The following is a 6,390-nucleotide window of genomic DNA, read 5'->3' on the forward strand; positions in this document are numbered from 1 at the left end:
AAATTATTTCAATCTAAATCATTTACCAGTGCTGACTTTTGGGTTTAGTTCAACATACCATTAGGGTATAAGGTGATAGCTCCCTGTTGCTGATATATTTTTGGAGTTGTTTTCAAGCTCCAAAGCAGATACTTTGTTATTTTAAATTCAGTTCATGAGGGAAAAAAAAAAAAAAAAAGATCTGAACAAATATCAGAATTGCAAACTCAGTTTAAATGAAGACTTGGATTTTATAGGGCAGTTCGTAGACAGACTTGGGAACCATATTTCTCAACAGAATGTATTGGTTATCCCTCCCAAAAAAAGAGGTGGCATATTCCTTCCTTGCTGTTTTATGTCATACCGTGTAGGCAGCATGTTCCAGGGATCATCAAACATTCCTTACCAATTGTGTCCAATGCGAATTGAGAACCTGCATTTCCCATAAAAATACAATTTAAAGATAGCATTTGACGTGTGGATCTGTAAGAGAATTTGCTAAAGGCAATGCAGTATCATGGAACAGAAACAAGGACAAACAGAAGCTGTTGTGCGGTTGATCCCTCCATCTCTCTCTCTGCCTATGTGTGGTGGTCTTGCTGAAGACGAGATGCAGTATTCATCGTGTGCAAGTCTAGCGAAGCTGTTTTGTTTCTTGGCAAAGTGACTGAGTTCCAAGGAACTCTGTGGCTGAACAAGAAAGTTGAGACAAGTCTGTGATCTCCTGAAAAATCGTCACTGCTGCCAAGGGGGATTTCATATCTATTTGTAGACTAGGATCAATACTCAGGCCAAATTTCCCAGTTCTTCTACAAAACTGTTTGCCTCACGCAATGCACATATCTGAAAAATGCAGAGTCTGCTGTGAGTTTTCTAAAACTGCGCTCTGTGTAAACAGCAGCTATTCAGATACTTCCAGACCTTGTTTAGTTGCTTGCACCTGTAAAATATAGAACTTTTGTGTGCACACAACTTTCTTCACACTTGAGAATTTTATGGTTTAAATTATGCTCAGAGATCCTTTCTTGTAATTAATAAATCAGAACATGGACAGTAGAGTGCCCTGACAAGCTGCATGGACTTCACTCTGTGACCAACAGTGAATCCCCCCAAAAGGGCTGTTGATCTTAATAGCATTTTGTTTGATTTCTGTCATTACGGACAAACTTATAACCAGTTTGTAAAGTCATTGCATTTTTAGCTATGAACACTTACTTAGGACTATGTTATTCTTTCTAGTCTCTTTTTGCACTAACTGTAGTGTGTTAAGGACTTCCTGAAAAGTCTTTGCTGCTGGGGCCAAGGGGGGTTGCAGTCTGTTGGCAATGATGTCTTCTCAGAAAATTGAATATAAATAGAAATGCAAGGGTGTGACATTGCAGCTCTTCAGAAAAAGCAGGGCATACAGGACAGCAAAGAGATGAGACGCCAACACATAGACCTCTGAGGGGAGCAATGCTGCTGGAGATGAGAGGATGTGGTGGGAGGAGAGATTTAGGTGGTAAGTAGTGGGGGGAGAGCTAAGAAATTCTTTGAATGTATTGACTGGCAGCTTGATTTCTTCATGAGATAAGAGATGAGGTAGCAGAGGGACATGAAGAAGGGAGCGATTTGATCAAATGTTCAGATAGGGGTCTTGGCAACTGCACTTCATCTCCTGTAAACATGGTATGGTGCGGTGCATGGTAGGAGGTCTGATGGGAAGATGCTGCGAGGGTCAAGGCAAGAGAGAAACCACGAGCAAACAAGATTTGGCTCTGTGTGTGGGAGAACTGGACAGGCTGACGTGTTGTGGAAGAGAAGGTGCAGATTTGATACAACACATGTAGAAAGATGCACACAGTTGTAAGAAAGCAATCACAGATTTGGGGCTGAAGTGGTAGAGAATCTGGTAGTTCTCTAGCAGGATGTAGCAGACGAGATCAGCCATTCTGAGTTTTCCATAGTGCATTCAAACTGATGATGGGCAAGCTAAGATATTGGAAAGGGAAAAAAATAAGGATGACCGTAAGGAAGGAAACAAGTCAACACAGCCAGATTTGGGTGCCATTGGTATAAGCACAGGAGCTGATTTCAGTGAGAGCTGCTAACTATTTCTGTTTTGCAATACCTTTATCAACTGGTAACTTCACTGTTGAACTGGGGACTCTTCACTGTTCACTATTTTCTACTGTTAGGTAAGAAATACACCACTTGCCTAGGACCAAGTTGGCTGCAGAGCTGGAAGACGTGAGGACAAGTCTGTAGAGCTCTACACACAAACTACACAGCCTTTCTGAAGGGGGTCCTTGGGTGAGCTGGAACACCCTGCTAACACAGGTCTCTCATTTCTGGAACCTGACCTTGTATGATGGTGCAGTGGTACACTGAGCGTATGAGCACGCTCCTTTTGTTCAAGGCTTTTGGCACCATTATATATTGCATGGTACAGAAATTCTGTATCCTTAATAGAAAGGAATTAAATATAACTAAGCCCTAAGTATCTTAAAACTACTGTAAGTCTATCTGTTAAGATAAGGAGACAAAGCCTGATGAATTTTTTAGGTATCCTACATCTTCTCTGCTTAAGTGCTGTTATAAAGCCTGCTACCATGTATCCTTTGACACTTTTCCATCCATGTGCAGGAAAATCTGAAATATTTTAAATATTTCAGATTTAAGTCTGAGCTGCTGTGTGCACTAAATACTCCTCTGTGCCGGGCAAGCTGAGGTTACAGATAAAATTGTTCTTATCAACTATGGCCTCAGTGGGCTCCTTTTTTCTTTTAATCACCTTTGTTCTTCCTTTGCTACCTCCTGCAAACTGCTCTATTTCTGCTCTGAAAAATGTTATTTTAGGGATTGGATTTTTTCTTAGGGGATTTACCCAGATTATGCAGTTCACACTTTTGTTACTGCAGACTCTGGAAATCTCCCCACCCGCACATCCTGCTCTGATACCAATGCTTATGTCCTGAAGGTGGCAGAGAAATTAAAAAAGTTAAATATAGAGAGTTTTTGTTTTTGTAAAAAAAAAAAAACCAACCAGACCGGAAGGCTGCAACTATATCTTCACTCTCATAAAACGACCTGTATACTTCTCTCATGTGTAATATTTGGACTGGGTTTACTGCCTGGGTGCCAGCTTTTCCTTTCACCAGCTGTTCAATGTGATGATTATCATTCAACTTCCAAGCTTCCAGAATTCAACCCATTTTCCTACACAGCTTTTGTAGAGCGTGAGAAACACTATTTAGGTTAGTGATCTGTCTTGCTTCTTCGGCAGTTCATTATCACCCCAATAAACATGTCTCCAGTAGACCCAAGGAACAAGACCGAAAGCTGCAGAAAAAGGGAAGAATTAGCCCAGTCTTTATGAGCCAGATGCATCCAGCTTTCCTCTAGGTCTTACAACTGCACCTTTGAATCCACTCACACTGCTCCCAGTGACCAAGGGAGTTGCTCTTGTAGAACCATAGCAAGATCCTTCTGTGAACTGTTTGGGAGCCCTGGGAGAGTAGATGCCTTGTTCTGAGCATCTGCTAGGAGGATGTAGTGAATTATCCATGATTTGAATGCCTGAAGCGAATCACTCCCAGGCTTACTGACATTGGCAGTAACATAGAGAACATGTTTTATACTGCTGAACTTGCACAGGGTTAGGACAGGCTCTTCCGTGATGGAAGGTACAAATAATCCTTTGCTCAGCTGTTCTCTGTAAGGCAAAAATACAGAAAGGAAAACCCAGTTTCATCAGGTCATACTCAAACTGGGAATTTTTTCCAGCTCCTTTTATTAGTGCTTGCCTGTCGTGGTTCCTATCTGTTACTATTTTCTTCTGAAGACAAAGGCGTGACTTAGACTGCTGGCAAAACCGCAGTGCTGCAAATCCCGCAGTTTATCCTGGCAATATGACACGTTTACAGCTACCCAGGTTGCTGATGGCTGGATAGGGATTACTTCTTCATGCCATGCAGACATGTTTTTTGAGACATGTTAATTTACAAGTTACAACAGGCAGTCACCACAGACATGTGATCGAGTAAAGACCCAACATTAATGTCTGGCTTAACAATCAGGTAGCAGGGTTGCTTCCAGAATTGACATTGAGACTATAAGAGTGCTGGCTGATTCTATCAAAATGTGCCTGGATTTTGAGCCATGTGAATTATTAATGAGTAGTGAGATACCTGTTTCATTGCTAAATAACCATCCAGGCTCTGTGCTGAGATTTGAATCTGTTCCGATACCCGTGGTAATAGGCTGCAGAGCAAAAAGCAGTGCAACTGTCATGTGCGGTGAAGATTGGTGTGCTCCAATTTTTACATGACGGGAACATTAAACTTCTTTCCTACATTAGTAGGTACACCAATAGGCTGCAGCTGATATTTTAGTCTGAGTTGTCGGAAAGAAAAGGCAGCATAGCACTGCACTGCAAATTCATTAATTCCCAAAGCCACAGCAGGAGACAGGGAGACGGGAATTAACCACAGCAGATGGAGACATAAAGCTTGCTTAAGTCCCCTTCACCCCCAACAGGATCCTTTTCTCTTCCCCTCCTCCCTGGCATATCCTGCAACAAAGCCTGTAACAATCACCAAAAAAGGAAATTCCTGAGCTCATTGCTCAACTAGGCTGTAAGATGTAACACTCAACCTAAACCCAACAAGAGACTGGAACCGAGTTTCATTCTGGAGTTATTTTTCAGACAGTGTGGGGAAAAAAACCTCCCTCACATTTATTATTTAGAGTGCAACAGCAATCAAAAATGGAAGAAATATGTTCTAGCACAGAAGAGAGCAGCACTGTTCTAAGACTATACGTAAAAATGGAGTTTGTATTTACTGTGCTTGTACAATGCTTGGATTCAAAATCTGCTAAAATAACGTAGCATGCTGCAATGGCACAGACTGTACACACTGCTGCTGAATTAACAGAACTGGAACGTCTGATAATGAAACATGCCAATTTGCCTAAAATTAGATATGAAGAAAAACAAAGTTAGCTTAATTAAAGCAATCAATTAAGGTGAAGGGTCTTTGAGGCAGAGAACTGATTCTCCACCTGCTGAAGGGGTGTCCAGGTTCATTCCCACAATTTGGAGATGCTGTAGTAATTGTGATGTATTATCAGTGGTGGGCTTGTATTAGAGAGTATCCTTATTTCTATTTATAAAGAGGTGAAATGTAGCAAAAAGCAAATTGTAGAGTGCTATGCATGACACTCACCATCGTTCTTTATTTCTCATTTGGAACCACTGTAAACAGAAATGTTACCAGCTCCCTGTGGGCTGGAAAGGGTCATCCATGGTCTTCTGAGAATCAGCCATGCTACCAAGAATGAGGCTGAAACCTTTTTTCTTCTTTCATTAGTTGACGTTATATCCCCTGTCTTGGCCACTACAACTCAAGAAGATCACAGAGATAATGTGAAAAACAAGTGCTTGCCTCTCCCCCCTCCCCCCCACCATCTTCTACTTTTTGAAGTCACAGCATTTTACATCCTTGCTGCACAGTTCACTGAGTGCAAGGCAGTAGAGAATCAAGCTCAGCTCCTGTTAAAAGAATGTGAAATCAAAGTCTGGAAAGTCCAATAAAACCAAAGGTGCGTTAGTACCTCCTACTACGTGGGTTTTCTCGTGCATCTCTGGAGGCGGTGCTTTTTATTCCTTGCCAAACTTTTGGGGTATGATGTAACAAGATGATTTGAGACAAACTAAGAGCTTGCTGCCACAGAAACAAGGAGAACCTTTCCCCTAACCAACTCCCCGACCTCCTCCCTCCTTCTGCCTATGCACTCTCCTCTCTTAAAAGCTTGCCCTGATGCTCACAGGGTAGATAGCACAGTGAGCTGACTTAACTCACTAGAAGCGCAGAAAACATAATCCAGAAAAATTACAGTCATGTTTTCTGTGGGGTTTGGAGTTGCATCAGTTTACTTTGCAATGCTTGACGGTGATAGTACAAAGTAGTGAGAAGAAAGGACTGTACAGCCAGAAGTGGAGGCTGGAGGAGCAGTGAAGGAAAATAGGAGAGCGGGACCAGGAAGAAAGAGTGGAGGAAGAGGGTGAAGGGATGAGACCTTCCTTTCCAGAGCAGAAAACTTTTTAGTTGCAGCATGGAACTGTGCCCTTGGTTGTATTTGAAAACCATGCTCTTAGTTCCATATTTACGTGCCTTGGTAATATCTGCATCTCCATCCTGGAGTACTTTTGCTTCTGCAAAACAATTATTTGTCTGCATTGAAGTAATACTTAGAAAAAAACACCATGTTAAAAAAAAAAAAAAGAAAAAAAAGAAAAGAAAAGCCATCTCTGATCCCCCTGGCTGATCGTACATGATTTTCTGCTCCAAACTGTTTAGATTCTCAACCGATGAGATCACCAGCTGATGAAAGAAGCAATGTGGTAACGTATTTTGATGTTTTGAATGA

The sequence above is a fragment of the Egretta garzetta genome, unplaced genomic scaffold, assembly GCF_000687185.1.
Source record: "Egretta garzetta isolate BGI_Z169 unplaced genomic scaffold, ASM68718v1 scaffold612, whole genome shotgun sequence".
In the NCBI taxonomy this organism is placed as follows: domain Eukaryota; kingdom Metazoa; phylum Chordata; class Aves; order Pelecaniformes; family Ardeidae; genus Egretta; species Egretta garzetta.